The sequence below is a fragment of the Oryctolagus cuniculus genome, chromosome 2 (genome assembly GCF_964237555.1).
Source record: "Oryctolagus cuniculus chromosome 2, mOryCun1.1, whole genome shotgun sequence".
In the NCBI taxonomy this organism is placed as follows: Eukaryota; Metazoa; Chordata; class Mammalia; order Lagomorpha; family Leporidae; genus Oryctolagus; species Oryctolagus cuniculus.
In genome coordinates this window covers 137,560,779-137,573,393 of record NC_091433.1, presented here as the reverse complement: position 1 = coordinate 137,573,393, position 12,615 = coordinate 137,560,779, and the positions used below count along the sequence as shown (strand labels likewise).

Sequence of the window (12,615 nt, the reverse complement as noted above, 5' to 3'; positions counted from 1 at the left end):
TTGAATGATAATTTATATATATACATATATTTTTTAAAAATCACAGAGCTAACTCACTTTTTACGGTACAACTCACATCCACCTACACAAACTGTGGTTAAAAACTAAAAATGCTGGGGTGGGTGTTTGGCACAGTGGTTTAGATACTCCTTGGGATGCCAGCATCCTATATTAGAGTGTGAGGTCCAAGTTCCAGCTTCCTGTTAACGCATACTGCAGGAGGCAACATATCATAGCTCAAGCACTTGGGTCCCTGCCACCTACATGGGACACGTACATGGAGTTTCACCCTCCTGGTTTAGGCTTAGTCCAGCCCTGGCTGTTATAAGATATAAGATCTCTCTGTCTGTCTCTGTCTCTCTCTCTCTTTTGCTATCAATCTGTCTTTCAAATTAATTAACTAATTTTTTTTAAAAGCAAAGAAAAATGTGATAGAATGGGCATTTGGCACAATGAGACACCTGCATTTCATATCAGAGTGCCTGGGTTTGAGTCTCAGCTCCTGTTCTGATTCCAGCTTCCTGCTAATGTGCACCCTTGGAGGCAGCAGATGATGGCTCAAATATCTGGGTATCTGCCACCCATGTGAGAGACCCAGAAGGACTTCTGGGCTCCTGGCTTAGGCTTGGTCCAGCTTTGACTATTGTAGTCATGTGGGGAGTGAACCAGCAAGTGAAAGACCTCTCTCTCTCTTTCAAATAGAAATTTTAAAAAAAGAAAAATTTTCCCTGAAATATTATTCATAGTCTAACTCAACTAAGATAAATAGGATAACTGTAGCTTCATAACAAACTCCTAACCTGTGCCTAGTCCTCGAGCATAACTCAGAACAGATTAGTTTCAGGAAAGGAGGCAGCCAAGCAGTCAAGCAAATCTATTTCATTCTCCGGCTTCCTTGAACACTGAAACTCCTCCCTTCATGACTCAGAAAATAACAGCCAACAGAATAAATCATACGTGGAACCAAGATCAGCTGGCACTTCAGCACACAAAATAAACATTGCTGATGTTGGCCACAGCTAGAAACCCAGAGATAAAAGACACAGGATTGAAGACCAGGGGAATGCTTGGGCCCAGCATTATGCATTCTATTCTGAGTCTAAGAGAAACTGAATCTGGCCACTCCTAGGAGACTGGGGAGTGATTGCTTCCAGCAAAGAACTGATCAGCTCAGGGAGTGTCACTAAACCCCTGCCCAGAGCTGGTTGTGTCTCTTCACCTGCCGTCTTGCTTTTCAGCCAAGCATCAAATTCAGAAACGCAGCTGCTCTTTCAGAGACTTGCATCTATCTGGTTCAGAACAATACCACATGCAGGACAGCATCAGCTCCATTCTGGGCCACAGGAAACAGAAAAGAAAATGGGAAGCAAAGACATTCAGAGGAAAAGAGGAGAAGCAGAAAGAAGTGAAGAAAACCAGAGGATTGCGGTGGGTATTTTCCACTTAGCACACTGCATATTAAGTGTAGAAGGACCAAAAAAACCCAAGTTTTGGTTCTAAAATGAGCTGCTTCCCCACTCTAGGAAGACTGCCAAGGGATGCATCTTGTTGGAAAGAAAGCCACTGCAATGGGCTCTGCCGTGCTGCTGTGGGGAGAAGCAGGAAGCTTGGAAAAGAGGAATGAAATCACTCCACACGAAGCCCTCAGAGGCCATCCCCAACAGGGCCAGGGAAACGTGCAGCTTTGTTTTCTTGAGGCAAGCTTCCTTTTCTGTGCTTGACACCGATTTAGATTGCTGTCACGAGGAACTGCTCTTCGTCTCAAGAGAGTGAGTGTGTTGAGTTTTGTCCAGGAGCTACCCACTGCTCCCAGGAATAGAGCTGCAGAAGCAAACTGAGAAATGGAGCGGGCCAATCTTGACTGTCACTATGGCAAGGGGCTCCCCAAATAACATGTTTAGCTACGGAGTCCTTATTACGTGCGGGCTGCTCCTCTGAGGGCTGTATCTGCATTCACTACTTTGTTTCTCACAATAAAATCTTAGATAACTATTCCTCCAAACTTACAGGGAAGGAGAGGCTAAAGAACCTGCATGAGATCACTCAGGGCCAAGTAGAAAAGCTGGGTTGAACCCAGGCAATCAACCTCAGATACCAGGATTTTGGCTTTTTATTTTAACTTTTAAAAATTCTTCTTTATTTTTATCTAACTTAAAGAGAGACAGAGACAGATCCCACCTGCTGTTTCACTCCCCAAAAACTCGCAACAGCCAGATTGGGCCAGGCTGAAGTCAGGGGTCTGAACCTCAATCTGGGTCCCCCACGTGGGTGGCAGGGATCCAAGCCATCACCTGCTGCCTTCCAAGGTGTGCATTAGCAGGAAGTTAGACTGGAAGCGGAGCCAGGACTCGAATCCAGGCACTTGGATGTGGGATGTAGGTGTCCCAACAAAGACTACAAAGGCATTTTAATCACTTCACTGTCCCGCACTCTTAAGAGGAAAGGAACTGGAGGCTGCTCCTCCTGCTGCCCTGCCTTGTATGCCCCTCTCCTTGCTCCCGCCAGTCCTGCAAAGCATCTCCTGTCTCACCTACACCTGCTTGAAACACTCAGCCGGGCCTTGGGATTATAATGGCTGGGAGGGTTATCCTGGTAGCTGGGGAAAGGCACTAGAGATGGGGAGATGAGAGAAAGCAAGCTTTGCAGGCAGAAGGTAGAGGGGAGAGACAGAACTGAAGAGCACAGGGAGAAGGGGCGTCACTGTTAGTGGGGCTGAGGAAGAGTGGGGAGCAGGTTTGGGGGGTGCATCCTTCTCCCACCACCCCTTCCTCTGAAGCGGCAGTGTCCAACCAGGGCGCAAGTGGGCCTGGAGGCAGTCTGCGTGTGGCAGGGCCCCATGCCGGACCCTCAGCACAATGCCTAGAGTTTGTGATGGTTGAATACACGAATGCACCAACTTTGTAACTATGCTTTACATCTCGTTTTCCTTGTTTTGGTCACATATTGAGTTTTCTTGCTGCTGTGACATGCAGATTCCAGCCTTTTGTTCAAGCTTTTCCCCAGTAACAAAGCATCTGGAGTAGACATGAAAACATCTGTCTCTAGTAAAAGACCACGTGTCTGTTCTGTGAACATCTCTGCAGAAACAGAAGATCTAGCATGAATCGTATTCCACCTGTCCTACTTCTTTCCTGCCAACTCCACCAGTCGCACCTCTTGCCTTGCCATCACAATCCTTGTCATGGAATAACTTCTGGTTTCACTTGATCAGTAAACTTAAGAATAAGAAAGAGGGCAAGCATTTGGCACAGCACTTGAGACACTCGCATCCCACATTAGGGTACCTGGTTCAAGCCATTGCTCCTCCTCACTACCAATCCAGCTTCCTGTTAATGCACAGTAATATGGGAGTCAGCATATGATGGCTCAAGTATTTGGGACCCTGCTACCCAGATGGGGTTCCAGGTTCCTGGCTTCAGCTGGGGCCTGGCCCAGCCCCAGCTATTGCAGTCATTTGGGGAATGAATCAGCAGATCGACGATCTCTCTCTTTCTGTCTTTCTCTCTCTCTCTGCTTTTCAAAGAAAAGAAAAGAGAACAGTATTAGAATTTGATCAAACAATTCTACTTCTAAGTTTATAAGAGTAGAAAATGTGAGACTTTGGTCACCAAAATTACAACTTGGGCTGGAAAACTCCCATTTGTCATGTTCACTTTAAATCTTTTTTTAAAAGATTTATTTATTTATTTGAAAGTCAGAGTTACACAGAGAGAGAGAGAGAAAGAGAGGTAGGGAGAGAGAGAGAGAGAGAGAGGTCTTCCTCTCTCTGGGGTTCACTCCCCAGATGGCCACAATGGCTGGCGCTGTGCTGATCTGAAGCCAGGAGCTTCCTCTGGGTCTCCCATGTCGGTGCAGGGGCCCAAGGAACTTGGGCCATCTTCTACTGCTTTCCCAGGCCATAGCAGAGAGCTGGATCAGAAACAGAGCAGCTGGGACTCGAACTGGCGCCCGTATGGGATGCTGGCACTGCAGCTGGTGGCTTTACCAGCTATGCCACTGTGCCGACCCCACTTTAAATCTTAATATGTTTGAATAAAAGAAATGCACCATTGCAGTTAAAGCTGAAGTCTCTTCGACTTGCAGTCTCAGAGGTGTTGCCCTCCCCTCATCCCTCAGATGATCAGGCACTGTGTACTTTTAACTCTTTCCGTGAATTCTGAGTCCCAACAAGATTGAGTTCCTTCTTCTGGTTCCTCTTCTGTGTTACCAGCCCACTTTTCTATTCTGATGTCCTTTACTAACTTTAGAATACTATGTACTAGGATATTTACCACTTTTGTCATATTTATTAAAACTGTTTTCCTCATTTTTTCATATAGATTTATTTTATTTATTTGAAAGGCAGAGATAAAGAGAAATAGTGAGAGAGTAAGAGAGAAAGAGACAGAGATCCATCTTCCCTCCACTGGTTCACTACCCAAATAACCACAGTGGTCGGGGCTGGGCCAGGCCAAAGCCAGGAGCCTGGAACTCCATCAGGCTCTGCCACGTGGGTGCAACGGGCCCAGATACCTGGGCCATCTTCCCTGGGTGTCCCAGTCAGGGAGCAGGATCAGAGTGGAACAGCCAGAACACAAACTGGCACTCATAGTGGATGCTGGCATCACAGGTGGCACAACACTGGCCCCTTTTCCCTCACATTTTTTCTTCACCTACTTTATGGTGCCTTTTGTCTCATTGAAAATAGTAATTTTTATGTCATCAAACATATCTGCTTTTTCTTTCATTGATCTGGGTTTCTGTCTGGCTCAGAGGGATCTCTCCACCCCAAGGTCACACAAATATTCTCATATTTCCTTCTAATGTTTTCCTTTGTGTATTTAGACTCATTTGCAAAGGCTCATGTCAGATACTACATAGGACACATATGAATACCCTGGAGTAGACAGGATGTTTTCTCTGTAGGAGAAAGGAGATTGGAAAAGATGTTGGAGTCAATTTGTCATCAAACTTTTCACATACAGTTAATGAAAAAGAAAGGTATATAGCACTGAAAATAATCTAGGAGCTGGCATTGTGATGCAGTGGGTTAAGCCATCACCCATGATGCTGGTATCTCATATCAGAGTACTGGTTTGATTCCTGGCTGCTCCAATTCCAATCCAGCACCCTGCTAATGGCCCTGGCAAAGCAGCCAAAGATGCCACAAGTGCTTGGGCCCTTACCACCACATGTGAGACCCAGGTGGAGTTCTAGGCTCCTGGATTTCACCTGGTTCTGCCCAGCCCCAGCCATTGTTGCCATTTGGGGAGTGGACCAGCAGATGGAGGATATCTTCCTCTCTCTGTCTCTTCCTTTCTCTGTCACTCTGCCTTTCAAATAAATAAAACTTTTAAAAAAAATAATTAGTCCAGCAGCTAGATTACTATTTTCTGTATTTCAAAAGATTTATTTATTTATTTATTTACTTGAAAGGCGAAATGACAGAGAGAAAGAGAGAGAAATGTTCCATTTGCTGATTTACTTCCCAAATGCCCACAATAACTCCTCTTGACTGGACCAGGTCAGTCAAGAGCCAGGAACTCCATTCAGGTCTCCCATATGGGTGGCAGAAGCGCAAGTACTTGGTCCATCATCTGATGCCTCCCAGGTGCATTAGCAGGAAGCTGGACCAGAAGTGTGGAGTATCTGAGACACAAATCCAAGCACTCCGGTATGGGATGTGGATGTGGGAACCCCAAACAGCAGCTTAACACCCTGCATTACAAAGCCTGCCCCTACTACTTTATATGTTAGCAGGAAGCAGAAAAATCTTGACTATTTTATAAAATGAAATCAGAGGAGGACTCTAAAACTTTCATTTATTCATTTATTTATTTATTTGAGAGGGAGAGTCTCCACATACTGCAATAGTTGCGGCTTGGCCAGGCCAGAGCCAGGAGCCTGGAACTCCATGGGGTCTCCCATGTGCGTGGCAGGAACCCAATTACTGGAGCCATTACCTGTATCTCCCAGGGTCTGCATTAGCAGGAAGCTGGAATGTGGAGTGGAGCCAGAACTTCACTCAGGTACCAGAAGAGTATGCTTAATCCATGATTCTTCCGCCACTGTTACTTGGAAAAGATGGTAATCCTTGGCAATATTCTCATTTCTTTCCAGGTAATGATAAAACCTAAGGATGAGTATTGATAATAGCTGAAATGTAAGTACTAGAGAAAGCCTTTTTTTGTCACTCAGTATTTACCAATGCTAAGCTCTCCCTGTTTCATTCTCATCAAACCTTCCCTCAAAGGCAAAGTACTGGGGCCAGTGTTGTGATGTAGCGGGTTAAGCCATATGGGCACTAGTTTGAGTCCCTGCTGGTCCACAGCTGATCCAGCTCTTTGCTAATGCACCTGGGAAAGCTGCAGAGGATGGCCAGAATGCTTGGGCCCCTGCACCTGCATGGGAGACCTGGAGGAAGCTCCTGGCTCCTGACTCCTGGCTTCTGGCTTCTGGTTTCTGGCTTAGGCCTTGCCCAGCCCTGGCCATTGTGGTCATTTGGGGAGTGAACCAGTGGATGAAAGACCTCTATCTCTATAACTCTAACTTTCAAATAAATAAAATAAATCTTAAAAAAGAAAAAAGCAAAGTACTGTGGCCAGAATTGTGGTGTAGTGGGTTAAGTCATATGACTCAAACAGCCATTTGAGTCATGATAATGGCCCGGGAAAGCAGTGGACACGGCTCAAATGCCTGGGCTCCTGCGCCCATGCAGGAGACCCAAAAGAAGCTCCTGGCTCCTTGTTTTGGCCTGGTTGAGCCCCAGCCCCTTTGGGAAGTAAACCAGCAAAAATAAGGCCTCTTCCTCAGTCTGTAACTGTTTCTTTCAAATAAATAAATCTTAAAGGAAAAAAAAAGTAACGTGCTTCTTAATAAAGGACAGGAAATGGAGGAAATGAGGTCACTAAACAAAAATTATCTTCACTCCCACTACCAACTCTCCTGTAATACACAGGATATGATTTCAGACTCTTCCAACAAGGGCTAAAATGCACCATCACCCTTAACTGAAAGTCATCTTGAGCCCAGCTTGCATTTCTGAGTGCGGAGTTCACACTTAACCTATGAAGCTACTCAGTCTTTGAGGAAGTCTCACCCTCACTGCAGGTGGTTTCATCAGCCAGCCATAAATGGAACATGCTCAGGAGAGGCCAGGCTTAATCACAATCTCCGGTTGCTGTTTCTGCTCGCCCCCTTCTGGCTGAGTAAGCTCTCGTCACTCAATTATAGATTTTACTAACTGCAGCTGAGGACAAATGCAGACACTGGCTGTCAGCCATGGGAAGAAAAAGCACATTTTGAAAAAATAAAATGTTAACTATCGTTAGGTCATGTTTCAACATTTGGTAGTAGAAAAATCAACAACCCATTCCACCTCTCCTGATGTTTTCTCATGGATTGACTGGGGTTTAGAAAACAGTGATTTTTTGCAGGGATGGCTCAATATACACAAATCAATAACTGCGATACATCACATTAACAAACTGAAGAACAAAATCCATATGGTTATCTTAATAGATGCAGACAAAGCATTTGATGAAATAGAATACCCTTTCATGATGAAAACTTTAGCAAATTGTGCATAGAAGGAACATTCCTCAACACAATCAAGACAATTTGTGACAAACCCATAGCCAGCATAGGATTGAATGGAGAAAAGTTGGAAGCATTTCCACTAAGATCCTGAACCAGACAAGAATGCCCACTTTCACCATTGCCATTCAATATATTCCTGGAAGTTTTAGCCAGAACAATTAGGTAAGAAAAAGAAATTAATGGGATACAAATTGGAAAGGAGGAAGTCAAACTATCCCTGTTTGCAGATGACATGATTTTATATATAGAGGAACCAAAGATTCCACTAACAGACTATTGGAATTCAAAAAATAATTTGGTAAAGTTGCAGGATATAAAATTCACACACACAAAAAATCAATAGTCTTTGTATACACAGACAATGCCAGGGCTAAGAAAGAACTTCTAACATCAGTCCCATTCACAATAGCTACAAGGAATTTAAACACCTTGGAATAAATTTAATCAAGGAGGTTAAAGATTTCTATGATGAAAATTACAAAACATTAAAGAAGGAAATATAAGGAACCAGCGCTGTGTCCTGATAGGTTAAGCCTCTGCCCACAGTGCAGCATCCCGTATAAGCATCAGTTCAAGTTCCAGCTGCTCGACTTCTGATAAAGCTCCCTGATAATGGCCTAGGAAAGCAGTGGAAGATGGCCCAAGTGCTTGGTCCCCTGCTCCTGTGTAGGAGATCCAGAATAAACTCCTGTCCTGGCTCCTAGTTTCAAATTGGCCCAGTTTCAGCCCTTGCAGCCATTTAGGGAGTGGACAAGTGGATGGAAGACCTCTCTCTGTCTCTCCCTATTTCTGTCTGTAACTCTGCTTCTCAAATAAATAAGTAAATATTTTTTAAAACAAAAAAAGGAAATAGAATAAGACACAAAGAAGGAAAAATCTGCCATGTTCATGCATTGGAAGAATATCATCAAAATGTCCATACTACTGAAAGCAATTTACAGAGTCAATGTGATTCCAATCAAAATACCAATAACATTCTTCTCAGATCTAAAAAAAATGATGCTAAAATTCGTATGGAAACACAAGATATCCTGAATAGCTAAAGCAATCTTAAACAACAAAAACAAAGCTGGAAGCATCACAATACCAGATTTCAAGACAAATTATAGGGCTGTTATAATCAAAACAGCCTGATACTGGCACAAAAATAAGCATGTAGAGCAACTGGAAAAGAATAAAAACTCCAGAAATCAATCCATACATCTACAACAAACCAGACTTTGACAAAGGAGTTAAATCAGTCCCTGGAGAAAGGACAGTCTCTTCAACAAATGGTGCTGGGAAAATTGGATCTCCACTAAAACTGACAAATGGGATTGCATCAAACTGAGAAGCTTCTGCACTGCTAAAGAAACACTCAGCAAAGTGAAGAGGCAAGTGACAGAATGGGAAAAAAAATTTTGCAAACTATGAAACTGATTAATATCCAGGATCTATAAAGAGCCCAAGAAACTCAACAACAACAAAACAAACAATTCAGCTAAGAAATGGGCAAAGGACTTGTTAGGAAAAGAGGCACAGAATAGAGAGGAGGCAGTGTATGAATGTACAGCCAAACCAAATTTGTTCAGAGAAAATAAATCCACAGAGGTGGGTGATCAACTGTCCCATGCACATTGATGGAACACATGCAGAAGGCCCCCACACCCAGGGGCCAGGCCTTTATATATTTTAGGAGGGCTGGGGATAGGGGTGAGGTAGCGGGCAGCAGGCAGAGGGGAATTTCTGGAACTGGTCTTTCAAGTGTTCTGAGCAACTGGCTGTGGGGGGTGGAGTATGAAGGCAACAGGGTGTGAGATCCAATTGAGATTCAAGGGCAAGGGATACATTCCAATGTTTATCTCTTTTAGGCAATGAGGGAGAATGGCTGAGGTTTATGTCCTTATTCCATCAGGACTTGAACAGGCATTTTTCAAAAGAGAAAATTCAAATGGCCAATAACATTAAAAAATGCTCAGGATCACTAGCCCTCATGGAAATGCAAATGAAAACCACAATGAAGTTTCACCTAATCACAGTTAGAATAGCTCTCATACAGAAATCAACAATCAATAAATACTGGTAAGGATGTGGGAAAAAAAGTATCATAATCTACTATTGGTGGTAATATAACCTAGTACAACCATTGTGGAATACAGTATGGAGATACCGCAGAAGCTAAAAATAGATATACCATGTGAGCCAGCAATCCCACTCCTGGGAATTTACCCAAATGAAATGAAATCAGCGTATGAAAGAGTTATCTGTACCCCTGTATTTATTGCAGCTTGGTTCACAATACCTAAGATATGGAATCAACCCATATGTCCATCAACTGATGACTGGATAAATAAACTGAGGTATATATATAGTATAGAATACTACTCAGCCATAAAAAAGAAAGAAATCCTGTCTTCTGCAACAAAGCAGATGCAACTAGTAACCATTATACTTAGCGAAATAAGCCAGTCCCAAAAAGACAAATATCATTTGCTTTCCCTGATCTGTAGTAACAGAGTACCAAAAAATGTGATGTATAGGAGTGAAATTGACATTTTGAGATTCAATTATTGTTTATAGCCATTGTCCCTACTGTTGAGGTACAGTGTTTTTTTTCTTACTATTTGTTGAACTCTTTACTTAGTGTAGGGTTAATCCTATGAGTATAAAGTAAACTGAAAGTAGATCACTGTAAAAATTAAGAGAAGGAATAAGAGAGGAAGGAGGAGGAAGAGTGGGAGTATGGGCAGGAGGGAGGGAGGGAAGTAACAATGTGTTCCTAAATCTGTATATATGAAGTACATGGCATATGTTCACCTTAAAATTTAAAAAAAAAATTAAAAAAGAATAAATGGGGCCAGTGCTGTGGCACAGTAGGTTAATTCTCCCCCTGCAGCACCAGCATCCCATATGGGTGCTGGTTCTAGTCCCGGCTGCTCCTCTTCCAATCCAGCTCTCTTCTATGGCCTGGGAAAGCAGTAGAAGATGGCCCAAGTCCTTGGGCCCCTGCACCCACATGGGAGACCTGGAATAAGTGCCTGGCTCCTGGCTTTGGATCAGCGCAGCTCTGGCCTTTGCAGCCATTTAGGGAGTGAACCAATGGAAGGAAGACCTTTCTCTCTGTCTCTCCCTCTCACTGTAACTCTACCTCTCAAATAAATAAATAAAATATTTAAAAATTTTAAAAAGAATAAATAAAACTAATAAACCACTTAAAATTTTAAAAATTTCCTTATTTTATATATGCATTTATTTATTTGAAAGAGAAAGGTAGATATTCTATCCATTGGCTCACTCTTGATTTCTTTATAAAATGTATTCATTTATTTATTTGAAAGGCAAAGGTTCAAAGAGAAAGTGAGAGACAGAGATCTTTTACCCTCTGGTTCCCCAAATGGCCACAATGGCTGGGGCTGGACCAGGCCAAAACCAGGAGCCCACTGCTCCATCTGGATCTACTGCATGGGTGACAGGAGCCCAAGTACTTGATCATCTTTCACTGCTTTCCCAGGCACATGAGGAGGGAACTGGATCAGAAGTGGAGCAGCCAGGACTCAAACCGGTGCTTGTATGTATGGAATGCAGGCATCACAGGCAACGACTTAATCTGCTGTGCCACAACACCAACCCCCCACGCCCTGTGTGCCTGCAACAGTTAGGGCTACATCAGGCCAAAACCAGGAGCCAGAGAATCAGTCCAGGTCTCCGACTCAAGTAATTTGAATCATCACCTACCACCTCCCAGAGTGCACATTTGAAGGAAGTTGAATCAGAAGTGGAGCTAGGACTTGAATCTAGGCCCTGCAATATGGAATGCAGGATCCCAAGTAGAGTCTTAACCACCACACCTAATGCCCACTCCAGTGACGTTTTGGGTGGACTTTTCATTATAGCTATATAAAATCCTTTCTTGAATCCTTTCTTGATCTCCCATAGAGATCTGAGAAAACATGTTTAAGTGAAAAGAACCAAAGCCGGACTGAGGACAGGTGGTGCTCAGAACTCCTCACCAGATTATTTCTCTCCCTTCCCCTTTAAGGAGGAAGCAGCCACAGCCTCTTTACTTTGGCTCCCCGGCTTGGTTTATAAGGTTAGTCAAACACCCTGTGCCACAGAGCACCTGGGTTAATGATTTATCTAACTGGGGTAAAAGCCATATGCTACTGCAAGGCTGCATTTTGTTCTGTTTTTCCAAACTAGTTAGCTATTGCATACCGAGGAGGTAGATCAATGCTGTGTCACTAGACTGTGTGTGTTCTGTTCACAGTGCTGTTAGGAGCAGCAGCTAAGCACTTCCCCTTTGGATAGCACTGTGGTGTTTCTGATAACCCTGGAAGGAAAAAAGGAAAAAGTGACCCAAGGAAACAAAATCAGGTAATACTTAAATTGGATCAGATCTAAGAGCTGAGGATTTTTAAAATGCATTTGATAGGCAGAAAGAGAGGGAGAGAGAGAGAGAGAGAGGAGGGAGGGAGGGAGGGAGGAAGGAAGAGAGAGAGAAAGAGAGAGAGAGAAAGAGAGAGAGAGAGAGAGAGAGAGAGAGAGAGAGAGTTCCCATTGCTGTCTCACTCCTTCACTCCCCAAATGCCCACAAGGGCCCACAAGAGCTGGACCAGGGACGAGAAACTGAATCCAGGTCTCCCACAGGGTGGCAGGAACACAACCACTCAAACCATCACTGCTGCCTCCCAGGGATCTGCACTGGCAGGAAGCTGGCATCAATCAATTCCAGTATCCTAACTGCTATAGTAAAGGCCTGCTCCATAACATTTTAAAGTAAATTTTTATTGAAGTATACCTTGCAAACAGAAAAGTACAGAGTACAGATCATCAGCATTCACTCTGATGAATTTCTACAAAGCCCACACTCTTGTGTAATGTCCATAGTTCATAAAACAGAACATTATCACACTCCCAAGAGCCCTACACCAACCAAAAAATCCCCTAAGCTTAATCATACCCTCTCTTCTGACATGACCAGTCTTACCTAGTATTGAACTTCATATAGATGGAATCATATGTTTTGATCTCTGGGTTCTAAGTAAAGTAATTTTTTGT

General features: G+C 43.5%; 1 long non-coding RNA gene across 1 annotated transcript in view; it reads left to right on the top strand.

The window, feature by feature from the left end:
* The window catches only part of LOC127488479 (uncharacterized), a 59,577-nt gene extending 47,646 nt beyond the window's left edge, over positions 1-11,931 (top strand). Inside the window, exons 2-3 of the long non-coding RNA XR_007916191.2 lie at positions 6,100-6,142; positions 11,825-11,931. This is a non-coding gene — a long non-coding RNA (uncharacterized lncRNA). The remainder of the gene's footprint in view (positions 1-6,099; positions 6,143-11,824) is intronic.
* The last annotated feature ends 684 nt before the right edge of the window (positions 11,932-12,615 follow it).